This window comes from Saccopteryx bilineata, chromosome 1 (assembly GCF_036850765.1).
Source record: "Saccopteryx bilineata isolate mSacBil1 chromosome 1, mSacBil1_pri_phased_curated, whole genome shotgun sequence".
Taxonomy (NCBI): domain Eukaryota; kingdom Metazoa; phylum Chordata; class Mammalia; order Chiroptera; family Emballonuridae; genus Saccopteryx; species Saccopteryx bilineata.
The window spans coordinates 243,870,252-243,883,571 of NC_089490.1; the positions used below are offsets into that span (position 1 = coordinate 243,870,252).

The 13,320-nt window shown below is 43.7% G+C and overlaps 1 protein-coding gene across 2 annotated transcripts in view; it reads right to left on the minus strand.

The window, feature by feature from the left end:
• LIFR (LIF receptor subunit alpha) overlaps positions 1-12,120 on the minus strand; it is a 74,637-nt gene extending 62,517 nt beyond the window's left edge. The window contains exons 1-2 of one of the 2 annotated variants that reach the window (XM_066240058.1): positions 11,827-12,120; positions 3,300-3,444 (exon numbers count right to left, since the gene is read on the minus strand). The gene's annotated coding sequence lies outside the window, so the exon portion shown is untranslated. The remainder of the gene's footprint in view (positions 1-3,299; positions 3,445-11,826) is intronic. The other variant, XM_066240050.1, reaches the window with a different exon arrangement.
• Between the last annotated feature and the right edge of the window lie 1,200 nt (positions 12,121-13,320).

A 13,320-nucleotide genomic window follows, 5' to 3' on the forward strand; every position in this document is an offset into this window, starting at 1 on the left:
TGGGGAAAGCATGGGTCAGAAAAAGACAGGTGACTCGGTTCGAACAAGAGCCAAAGTAATGCCTGAAAAATACTTATGAGCAAGAGGAAGAAGTACAGGTTGAAGAGAAATAAAGAGAGAGAGCGAGAGCATGAAGGGATTCTTTCACCACATGATCAACCTGGCTCAAAGGATGCTAATGAATGGATGCTGTCAACCTGGACAAAGGCGACAGACACATGGACAGAGTTCTTGACATTCTAAGAACTGGATGAAGGTTAACAGGCATCGCAATAAGTAAATCTATCAATTAAAGAAATGGGCAAAATAACAAATATATTGGATGTGTTAGTGAGGATGCTGATGAATTAATCCAACAAACTAGTCCAATAAGATTAATTTAGCATTAACAATTTCAGTGTCATTAACAATGACATGTAGAAAATGGACAAACCCAGGTTGGAGTGGATTTGATTAAGCAGCAGCATGTGGGAAAAGCACTGAGACTGGCCAATCATGCAGGGTAACTGCCGAAATGAGGAAAAGAAGGGCGTGCTCTCTCTCCTCACTTCATCACAAAGCGTGTCCTCCAACGGTATTAGAATTGGAGGATGCATTTTTAGACTGAAAAATTCATAAACAGATAACCAAACATTATGGTGTTATTAATATGAAACAGAAGCTATTATTATTGCCTTTATTACGGTCCAAATAATGATAAGTACTCTTCAATACAGATCTTCCTTTTAAGTATCCTTATCCCATCTTTCCATAGGTACAACATGCTTCCCAGCCTCACCGGGATATAACTGATGAGTAAAACTGTGTGTGCTGAAAGTGTATGGCGTGATGGCTGGATATACATACACACTGTGAAATGATTACCACAACCTAGTTAATTAATACACCTGTCGTCTCCCAGCTACTGTCTCTTGCACGTGTGGTGAGAATGCCTCAGAGCCACTCTCCTAGCAAATTTCAAGTATACGAGACAGAATTACAACTAGGCACTAAGCTGTCCACGAGACCCCGGAATGGACTTGTCTTGTCACTGCAAGGTCACGCCATCTGGCCAGCGGCTTTAGCTCAAGCAGCTAATCAGTCACTCCAGACTCCACCTGCTCCTATTTTCGAATACCACCCACACCTGGGGACTCCTTGAACATTTAGTGACAGATCTGTGTTTGAGTGCTTTGAACACATTCACGCTCTTCAGTATGCTTCATCAGGAGCTTTAGGAAAGGGCAGGCTGGACTGAGCAGGGCAGGAGCCTGTGGCCATTACTACGGCACATGTCAGTGCCCAGAGACCAGCTTCCAGGGCCAGCCTGGCTGTGGCTGGCAGGGGTCTGCCCTGGGCCTGCGGGGAACTGCCCCAAGCCTGCAACTGCTGCTCCTCACTGCTGCTGGACTCCCAAGTCCTCCATGGCACAACCCAGAGTCCCCTTTCTGAAATGTCAGGCTCACACGTCTGAAATTTTCCATGGCTGTCCTTGGCCTACCAGAAGAGGTGCCAACTTCAGCATGGCATGAGGCTCCCCACTGCTTCCTGCCGCCTAACTTCCCAGTCCTGCTCTGACCACAGGCCCTGTGCTCGAGCCCTGTGCCACTGCACGCAATATACCCTCTGCCTGGAACACCCTTCTCACTCCACTGGTCCCTGTCCGTTTAACAAACACTACCTGGCCTTCAAAACTCGGGGGGCATGCTCCTTCCCACTGTCTTTCCTTACCAGTCCCCAAAACTGAGACAAACTTCAGCTGCCATTTACCATCTAGAGCAGGGGTAGTCAACCTTTTTACACCTACCGTCCACTTTTGTATCTCTGTTAGTAGTAAAATTTTCTAACTGCCCACTGGTTTCACAGTAATGGTGATTTATAAAGTAGGGAAGTAACTTTACTTTATAAAATTTATAAAGCAGAGTTACAGCAAGTTAAAGCATATAATAATAATTACCAAGTACTTTATGTCGGATTTTCGCTAAGTTTGGCAGAATAAATCTTTATAAAACAACTTACTATATAGTTAAGTCTATCTTTTTATTTATACTTTGGTTGCTCTGCTACCGCTTACCATGAAAGCTGGAATGCCCACTAGTGGGCGGTGGAGACCAGGTTGACTACCACTGGTCTAGAGCATCACTGTTGTCTACCTTCTACCAGAACTAAAAAGAAAGTGAAACAGTCCTTACCGTCTTATCAAAAGCTTAAGAACAAAAGGCAGATGAGACCCACCCAGCAATGTAGACCTCCATGGCCCCTGGAGCATTTGAGTTTCTGACCCCAGCAACTTGGCCCATGGAATGGATGAGCATAGCAATCACAGCTTTGACTATTTGCAAGTGAGCTGAAAAGTTCCAAAACAGAGTCATCTGTAATTTTACTGAAGCTGGCATCTGAGAAGGGTGAGCTGGCTAAATCTTCCATCCGACCAGCAGTCTAGTGTCTGCATGTTAACACAGTTTCGTTGCTCTCTATTTGCCATTACGAACTCAGCATATCTCATAAAGAGGGCTAAAAAGCGTTTCTTTGTAAAAAGTGACAGCTCCCCCCTAACCAAAAAAAGAAAGCTAACTACTGGTTCCAGCAGGGACAGAGGGATCAAGTGAGCCATGAAAGCAATGGTGAGGTAGGGAAAAAAAAAGTGACATAAATAAAGTATAAAACATTGACTTTGCTGGTGGCTCCGACCCGTGACGTGACTTAACAAATCATGCATTCTACACTGGAACAACAACAAAAGTGATTTGTGAAAGCGTCTTCTTTTATTAGGCTATGTGAGGGACATAAACTCAAGGTCAGCATCTGCCATGAAAGTTCCAAGACAGCTTTTGTGACTACAGAGGGTCTACTTTATATCAAATATTTACAACTGTTACCAACTCAGAAAAAAAACAAACAACTTTCCATGCATAAGGAACAAATTATCAAATTAAAGTCAGATAGAAACATTATTTTCAACTGAATGTTTTATTGACCCTGTCCTCAGTAAGATTATGTGCTAGAATTTCCCAAACAGAATATCCATGAATTCCATTTCCTAAATTTATCAGTAGGGACCCATCTCAGAAAAGATAGTCTCAAAAAGGAAAGTCCCTCACAGAAGATACATAGTAACAACTTTAAGTCCATTACCCTAGGATCTTCTCACACAGCTATAGTATAAGTTCTCAGTAAATCATCAGTAAATGCCCAGGAGAAATAACCTCATCTGTTCCCGGTGAAACTTGTAGAATAAGCAAGAGGAATGTTTGTGTTCACTGAAAAATAACAGACAACAAAGTTTCTTTTAAAATCGCTGGAGAGGAAATGAAGCCTACCTGATGGTCAACTGTGATAACATTTATTGAGTGTGTACCTCCCGGCACTGAACAGTACTGGTTACTTCCCGTGTCACTCAAGTGCGGGGTGGGGCAGGGCACGTCTGTCCTGGGCACTGGTGCGTATCTGATGCCTACCCACTGCCTGGCAAAAAAAAAAAGAAAGAAAAAGAAAAAGGCCCTTACTAGTTATTGAATAATGGCTCACACTGCATTCTAACAACTTTGTAGGAGAAGACTGGACCCTGACCTTCAAGAATTTATCATACAGGATTATTGAAGACAACACTGGAAGAAAAAATTGCCTTCAATTCAAAACAGAATTTCTTGGCAATGGAAAGCATTTCAGTATTAAAGCAAATAAAAAGTCAACAAATATTTCCCAGTGACCAGAAACAACGGAATATTTTGTCAGAATGTCCTGAAATGCTATTCACAACAGTTTTATGTAAGTTAGGAAAGAAAGTTATTCTGCTTAGAAATCCTGTATTAACAGAAACACGGGGTATGATAAAAGTAGGCTAACAGTTGTTCATATGGAAAGTAATACAATAATTAATGAGTAAAACAAGAATAAAGTCTGCATTTCACATACTCACAACTACCTTTGCCCTACCCTATATAATATTGGCCCTCAAAATATCAGTTCAGTGGGGTCAAGGCTACACTTATCCACCTCTACCTGCAGACACCAATACACCGGAATGTTCCCATTTTACAGATAAGGAAACAGACATAGAACTTGCCCAAGTTCACACAACCAGTAAATGGAAAATGGGATCTGATTTCATTCCTTTTAGAATACAACATGCTTTATATGCTGGAAATCAGGAAAATAAAAGAATAACAGTCATCTGTAATTTCACATAAAGATAATCTCACCTAATGTTTGGTATATAATCTTTTTGGTATATTTTCTCTCTCTCTCTCTCTTTCTCTCTCTCTCTCTCTCTCTCTCTCTCTCTCTCTCTCACACACACACACACACACACACACACACACACACACTAGCTAGCTCTCTCTCACATTTATCCTCCAAAAACAAAAAACCTTAGATCAGTTTACACACACACACACACATATATAAAGAATATGGATTTTTTAAGGAATTTTTTAAGACTTTATTTTTTTAGAGTGGAGAGAGAGAGAGAGAAGGGGGGAGAGCAGGAAGCATCAACTCCCATATGTGCCTTGACCAGGCAAGCCTGGGGTTTTGAACCAGCAACCTCAGCATTCCAGATTGACACTTAATCCACTGAGCCACCACAGGTTACACATACCTTTTCATAATCTGCTTTCTCAGCTTACAAATTCTGAGAATTTCCACACCAATAAATACTCCCCTACGTAACCATTAACAAAGAGTTCTCCATTACATGTACATACCATAATTTGCGTGATCAATTTCCCTATCACTGAGCATTTAAATTTTTTTCTAGTTTATAATTATCATAGTATCATAAAGAAAGCCTCAGCAATAATTTCTGCATATTAGAGGTGGACTTTCTGCATGCATTTTTTGTGGCGGTCACCAGATTCTGGAGACAGGTCTTTCCTAAACTTTCAGGAAGCACACCCCTCCCAATTCTGAGACAGCCCACTAAGCGGACTTCCTACCAATCAGGATGTGCCTTTGGGGGAGAAGCTCCTGCTGGCACTATGATGCCCACAGGCACCATGTGGGCAAGGACCCTGCTATAGACTGGCCTCTGTAAACATGCTTTACTTTTCTCCTTACATTCCTCTGGTGGAAACGCCTGACTAAGGAACATGGCACATTTTTGAGGCTTTTGATGAGTAACAGAAAACTGCTGTCCTGGAAAGTTGTAACAATTGAAACACCCACCAGCAGACTTTCGAAGTGACAATTTCCAAAACTTCCTGGTTAGCTAGATACATATTTAAATAGTCAAATCCCAAAATGGCCCTAAATTCTAAAAACAGTGAAACTATTAATAAAACACAGAAAATCCACAAACAATCTGACAACAAATGCTAGATTTTAAAGTACATGTGTTTTCAAATATAAAATTTTAATGGCATTGGGTTCCAAGCAGACTGAGCTTATTCAATGACTATTGACTATTGGAAAATCCAGTGCCACCAGGCTCAGAAAGACCTCAGGCTAGTAACTACAACACCATATCTTCACTTGACCTCTGGCTAGTATTAGCCTGCATAGTTGGGCTTTAATAGCAACATGCTCTATTTTTTTGAACAAGAAACTCATAAAAATTGTACATTCCACCTGACCTGTGGTGGCGCAGTGGGATAAAGCGTCGACCTGGAGCACTGAGGTTGCCGGTTCGAAACCTTGGGCTTGCCTGGTCAAGGCACATATGGGAGTTGATGCTTCCTGCTCCTCCCTCTTCTCTCTCTCTCTCTCTCTCCCCTCTAAATAAATAAATAAATAAATAAATAAATAAATAAATAAATTGTACATTCCTTCTAGTTTTATAAATACTATCTTATAGCTAATGTGCAATCTGAAGTTCTCAAAATCCTTTTAGATATTCACTGATTCAACAGATCACTGAATGCCTACTCCTCTGGGTCTTGGTTCCTTTATCAGTAAATGAAAGAACTTGACCAGATGACTGGGGTCTCTTCTGGCTCTTAAAATTCTATATGGCTTTGGTTTTGTTTGAATGTTTACGTTCCTATTACTCATAAGAGCTTTCCATTTTAGGCTCTAGTGTTCCTCCATGAAATGAGAACCAGGTTCCCCTCACTTCACAAAAATATTCTATATCTACAGTAAAACTTTGACAACCCAAGTATCTTCAGGGAATACACATAGGATAAGGTCCCAATTGGATGAAGATTTGTGATCCCAACTTTAACTATTTCTCAGAGATTTCTAAAATGCTCTTGCCTCCTTACTTTTGCGCTGCACTATAAATACGAAGACATGGAACATGGAACAGGACCTCACTAGTACAGGGGTGGGTTTCCAAGCCCGTGGAGAGGAGTGACAGGCATTGCAGCTTAAGATGGCACACTGGCACCCTCAGGGGCTGCAGTACAGAAGTCCTGGTGGTGAATTCTTACTACTCTGCAGCAGCTAACCCCTACTCCCAACTCAACAGACACACGACTCTGCCTACAGAACAACTGCCACACACTGCTCCACTAGCATGTCTAGTATTAGAACTGGGAAGCACTACTTCTGCCATCACTGGTTACTTTCCACCAGAGGCTCCAGCTACCACCTCTGCAACTGTGCTTGGATCCAGGGTCTCCTGGGTAAAGTCTGCTTCTTACAGCAGTTAGAGGAAGGCATCGCAGCAAGGGGCTCAGTATGCGTAGAGCCCCCCACTAGAGAAGAGCCACACAAAGACTTTCAGGAAGTAATATCGCCTCCTTGTGGTCTCTCAGGATACTGCCACTTAATAACAGCACATGTTCTCAACTACAGGTACAGAGAACGATTCCAAGTCTTCTGGGTACCTGCTCTAAAACCAAAAGAATGAGTAAGAGCCAAGAGTTTCTCACCTCTGCGCAAAAGGACATGAAAATTTTACCCACCAGACGTTTTTCCTCAACTTGCAACGTAAAACCATAAAACACAACCTCTGCTCACATGAGTGACGTCAGCAACAACTGGTAAAAAAGTGTGTTGTAATATTAGACAATGTAAGGCAAATGTGCAATTCCTGAATCTCTATAGTTCACAAAGGGAAATGCAAAGGAAGTAGTAGAAGTACCTTAACTCAAACATCTAAGTCTCTAAATTTACCCCAACCAGTTACATATAGAGCAGAGGCCTAAGGGCTTCTGCTGCTTGCCTGAAATGCTTTCCCTTCAATGACAGTGACAAAGGTGACTTTACTGTAGATTTCGGAGTGATAGCATCCATCTCTGATATAGTGTTTGCATAGAATTTATGAGAATGGGTTGGAAAATAAAATTATCTTATGTGGAAACAATTTACTGGGTTCTGGTATCAACCAAGCAGAATAGGAAACAGAAAAATGAAAAACCCTCATTCTGCAAGATCACAAAACTCCTGATGTTGAACAGGAGCCCAAAAGCCAAAGCCACGGGAAAGGCAGCAGATTTTTATTAGCTGTCTATCACAACTGCTTGGCACAAAATTTCATTTCCCAAGCTTTCAATTAACATAAAGGAACATATATTTAGAATGACAAACATTAGATTTGGGAAGAGGAAATACTACAGTTCCTGATATTCTCTAAAATAGAGCATGCACACATTCTTCCTGTGAGGAAAAAAAACAAAACACCTTCACAAAGTACATATGTGTGCTTGTCAGTCTGTCATCAGCCCAAAAGAATGAAAACATCAGGACAACAAAAAAAAAAAGGGCATCTCTGAAAACTTTACACTGCAGCAAATGGCTAATCTACTTAAATCAAGGTGAAACTCCTAACTAAATGGCTAGAAATCACTATAATGTCCTGGAAAACTGGGAGTGTTTTTAAGGCTTCATGCTTTAATTTCAGGGAATCGCCATCAAACACAACCAACTCAAGGCAACCCTTTCAAAGGCTGTGAACAGTGTGACGGATTGGGTGACGTCAAGGGCCAGAGTCAAGGTGGCAAGCTTAGATGAAAGACTTTCGAATCTGAGCATTCTAATCAAAAGCGGCCAAGCTTATTTTTAAAACTTTTTGATTATTCATTAATTAAACAAATATTCACAGCCTGTTGTGATACTGGCTGTTCTTGATGCTGGGGAACCCACAAGAACAGGCAGGTGTGTGCCTGCCCTCCTGGGGGCTTCCAGTAGGTGGAGAGACTCCACCGTCCAAGGTCTCTTCACTTCTGTAAACTTTCCTTGACGTATGCAAACACACAGGGCACAGGGCCCAACTCTGCTCCCTCCTGCCTGCCACTCTGCCCTTCATCACAAACCCCAGCCACACAGGCAGCCCTCTGCTCCTCGGGCACCTGAGGCTAAGCCCCGTCCCAGGGCCTTTGCACTTGCTGTTCCCTCTGCCTGAGCCACTCTCCATCCAAATCTCCAAAATACAGGCTTCCTCCTGCCCTCCAGCTTTTGACTCAAATCTCTTTATCTCAGAAAGGCTTTCAGAGGCACTCAATGTAAATCAGCAGCAGGCCCCGCTCTTTACCACAGCGACCTTATTTCGTTACTTTTCCAGTATGTAACACTATTTGATATTAACTCCTTTATTACTTCTCTGCTTTTTGTCTGTTTCCCCCACTAAGATGTGAACTCACAGTGGGACCTGTACATCCTGTGCACTGCTATATTCTTAGCCTTCCAAAGTGCCTGAAATAGTGTAACGAACACTCAATAAATACTTATTTAAGAAGAGCAATTATAAACAATATTCGTGTTTTGTACCACAATGACAATTACCAAATAATAAAGGAAAAAGAAAACACCTTAAATACTAAAAGATTTGTTTGATCAGTTAAAACAAAAAGATCACTTACACTGGCCGGGTAGCTCAGTTTGTTAGAACATCTGTCCCAATACTCCACTGCTCTCTTTTCTTTTTCTCTAAAAGAGATCATTATTGCTTGTTCTAGTCTTTACAACATTCTCAAAAACAAACAGTAGAGCCAAGTGGTGGCACAGTGGATAGTGTGTCGGACTGGGATGCAGAGGACCCAGGTTCGAGACCCCGAGGTTGCCAGATTGAGTGTGGGCTCATCTGGTTTGAGCAGAGCTCACCAGTTTGAGCCCAAGGTTGCTGGCTCAAGCAAGGGGTTACTTGTCTGCTGTAGCCCCCCCTCACCCCTCATCAAGGCACATATGAGAAAGCAATCAATGAACAACTAAGGTGTCGCAATGAAAAACTGATGATTGATGCTTCTCATCTCTCTCCATTTCTGTATGTCTGCCCCTATCTATTCCTCTCTCTGACTCTGTCTCTGTATAAAAAAAAAAAAATAAAAAAAAAATGGAACAGGCTGTAGTAACAATAGTGTCCATAATAAAGTTTAAAAAAAAAAACAGTGGAAATGTAAAGTTCAACATTACCTAATACTCAAATTTTATAATATATTAGGCTCAATATATACCATTACTCCTTGTACAATTTATTCTTTTTAATTTAAAATAAAAGAGCTAAATATTTTCTAAAAGCAAACTCTCTCTTAAGACTTATTAATAACCTCCTCCCAAACTATAAGATTTGTAACAATACTATAGCAACATTAAAATATGATATATTGGTGATAATCTACAGAAGAAAAGGATTTTAGAGCCTAGAGGTAAACAAGTTTTATAGAACACTAATTACCATAATGTTCAATTTAATCAAAGGCATAAGCCTTTTCTCCCTGTTCAAAAACATTTAAGCCCCTAAGAATTTTTCCTATAGATTATTTTTAAAAATGTGTATCTTTTCTTTTACTCGTGTTAAAACAAAGAGCTATGGTGTTAAGGAATATGACTTTAGTTATTGGCCATCACCCTTTGACCATAAACATAAACAAGATCCTTATGGATCACTTTGAAGTTATATAAAAGCTAAAGATGTAAAGATGTACATTGGAGTGAAGGGCATTTATTTCCTGGAACATGATACAGAGAAGTAAATTACTTTTTAGGGGCCTTTGGAAATATTGAAATCCACTTAACAACGAATGTTTTACAATTTATAGCAAAATATTAGAAACAACCTACACATATCTCAATAAAGAAGAAGTTAAATCAATTATGGTTTCTCTTTTATGGAGTGCTCAGCAGCTGTTAGGGAATGAGACAGCTCTCTTCGGTGCTGATAGAGAGACTGCCAAGATTGAGTACGCAAAGGGGAGGGCGGGGAGCTGGTGCAGAACAAAGTATACAATGTGTCCTTATTTGTGGAAAGTCAAATAAAAAGAACACATACTAAATGTTTATACTAGCATAGGCTACATCTGGAAAGATGTAAGCAAGGAGCTAGTAAGAATGGAGAACAGGGTGAACTGGAACATCAGGGGGAGACATACACACAGGGTGGGGCAAAAGCAGATTTAGAGTCCTGAGCATGGGAAACAGTTTATCCTTGTATTACTATTTATTGATTATTGTATTATTTTCCATACAAACAACTGTAAACCTGCTTTTGCCCCACCCTGTACTTTCCATTCTATAGACTTCTATTTCCATAGAATCTTCAACAGTATACATATATTGCCTGTCCCGCAAGTTAATAGGAAAATTTTAAATATTAAAATATTCTATATTATTATGAAATTATGATATTTAGGGATGACCATCGAAAAGCAAAAGTGTTTTAAAAAATCACAAACGTTTGTTCTTTTCAACCACACAGTTCCTGATCCTTAATTCTAAGGAGAGAATCCAGTCTCCGCTAATTAGAGAGGTGCGCTAGTGAGCTCACCTATTACAAAGCAAATAAGCCTCCATTCAATACTTGGAGGGAAAAGAGCTGCTTGGTTTACCTAAAAAACCCACCTCATTTATATTGAGCGTGTAAAGTACCTAATGAAGCTTCCAAACCAACACAGTTCCCACCCAGCCATAAAACATAAAGTCACACTAAGAAACAAGTAAGGAGACAGTCTCCTGTTTTTAAAAAACACACCATACCTAGTTTTCCTTTCCTGTCAGGCTCAGACAAGGAACCCTCTGATATTAGTGAAATATGATTTCAGATCTGTGGCAAAATAATCCTTTAAGGGGAGGGGCAAGCATCATTTGCACTAAACAAACGCTTTTTAAAGCGTTGTCATTTGTGGGGGAGGAGAGCTTGCTTTAAATTTCAGTTAGGAATCATTAAGTCACATTAATTGTATTTCAAGCAACTTTAAAGATAATTCTGAAACTGCAAACGAAGGCAAACTTTAAACAAACTTTTCTGTTGAATGTAATCTTAAAAGAACACATAAAAAGTAATGCAAAAAAGGTCATTTCCACACAAATGCCATTCATAACAGTATACATGTTATATCAATATCTGACTGCATTAAACACACCCATACAGAAAAGAACAATAACCAACTTCAAATAAAAGAACTCATATATGTTTGGCAGTGGAAGGTGAGGACCAGAAAGAGTCATTTTCCAAACCCAGATGTCAATTTCACAACACTGATGTACAATTTTCTGTCGGTCAGAGCTCATGATCCGGCTCTGTCCTGTGAGATGACACATCAGAAGCAGCATTTGTCATAAAGCATAACTGCAATCTCCAACACTTAAACTTCGGAATTAATCAGTACAGCCGACTTGGGATATATGCAAATCAAAGTAAAATAAAAATTAAAGCTCCTTCCCATCTCCCAGGTAGACTGGTCTCAACTTACTGCCCTGCGTGGGGCAGAAGTTAGCAGCCGCGGAGTCCGTGCCCTCCGGGACCCGAGTGGCCCAAGGGCGCGCGGAGAGCAGCGCGACTCGGTGCGCTCCCCCTCCCCCACCCCAGTCACTCATCTCGGATGCGCCCCAGACCCCGAGACGAACGGTGGCCGGAGCGCTGTCCCCCAACCCTGCCCGGGCCGCCCGGCGCTCGCGGCGACGCGCCCCCGGGACCGGGCTCCGCGGTGCCCGCCGCCCGAGCCGCGCCCACCCGCCCCCGGCACTCACGGGCTGCTCCCGCGCCGCTATCTCGCCATCCCGCGCCGTCGGCTCCGCTGCCTTGGCCGCCGCCCGGGGGCTGCCCGGAGTCCGCAGCCGCCCGGGGCTGGAGGCGAGGAGGAGGAGAGCCGGGCACTACCCGCCGCCGCCGCCTCGCTGCCCTGTCCCCGCGCGGAGCGCGACAGGCGGCCACCGGCGAGGGGCCCGCCGCCCTCTGCGAGCCCCGGGAGCCGTTGCCGCCGCCGGAGCCGCGCGGAGGCAACGGTCACGCAACGGCCACGGCGGAGACGCTCCAGCCGGGACTGCGGCGCGCGGGGGCGGCGCCTGCACGCCACTCGGCTGGGGGCGCTGCGGCCTCGGCCCCGCCCCCCGCCCCGCCCCGCGCGCCCCCGCCGGAAGCTGCCGCGCTCCCCCGCTGTGACACCCACCCGAGGCCCGTCCCGGCCGCGCGCGCGGCCGCCGCTCACCCGCTAGGCCGCTCCTGCGAGTCGGCGGCGAGCCGCGGCGCGCGGGCCGCGAACGCCAGAAGAGGCGCTTCCGCGAGGAGTCCGGTCGCGCGGCCGGCCTCGGAAGGTCACGGAAGAGCCAGGGAAAGCGGAGCGGCCGAGCCGGTGCAGCCCTCACGCCAGGCCGGCCCAGCGCGCAGAGGCCCTGCGGGAACGGGAACGGCTCCCCGAGCGCAGCCAAGGCGCTCTGCAGACAGTGCATAGCGGAGAAGGAGCCGTGGGGCCTTGTGTTAGCGTCCCCTGAAAAGACACAGGAAAGCCAGCTTCTGCGCCTGAGAGTGCGACGAGGGACGGGGCGATTGCACAGATTTTACGAGTTACCTAAAATGCCCCTGGCCGGGCGCTGCAGCCCAGGCCCCATTTCTCCTCCCCGGTGCTAGGCTTCCTCAGCCCGAGAGGGCCCGCGGGGCATTCTAAAGAATATCCTGGAGCCATCTAGTCTTGCCTCCAAGGCGTGGTGGGCTTATTTGTGCAGAGAAGAAACGGCTCCCTTAATGGGGTGAGATTTTTCCTCCCTGCATTGTTCCCATTTCCGCAGTTTCACTTGGCCTTGATTTTCTTCCAGAGTAATGCACCAAATGAAATTAGCTGGAAAGCGTCTGATGGCGCAGAAGCAAGGTTTGAAGATGTTTACGCTCTATGCCGGACGCGTTTGATGATGTTCTCTAAGACACAATTAATTTTGCAAAGTTCAAAAATGTGCCAGATAGAGCCCCTGGCACGCAGAGTCATAGGGCTCTGTAGCCCCACCTTCAATAAGAGGCCAGCTTGTTTTGTTTTGTTTTTATTTGCGATTTATTTGATGCACGAGCCCCAAGGCCAACGTGTTTTTTAGAAACCTTTGGATGAAATTCCAAAGCAGTTTCTAAATTGGCAAAATGAAGCTTATTTTCTGAAATAACATTTCCCTGTTGATAATGTAGCTAAAACGGGCAACAGACACCTGCCAGTACATTGATTACAAAGTAGACTCCCTAGGAAAATGTTTCACAGTAAC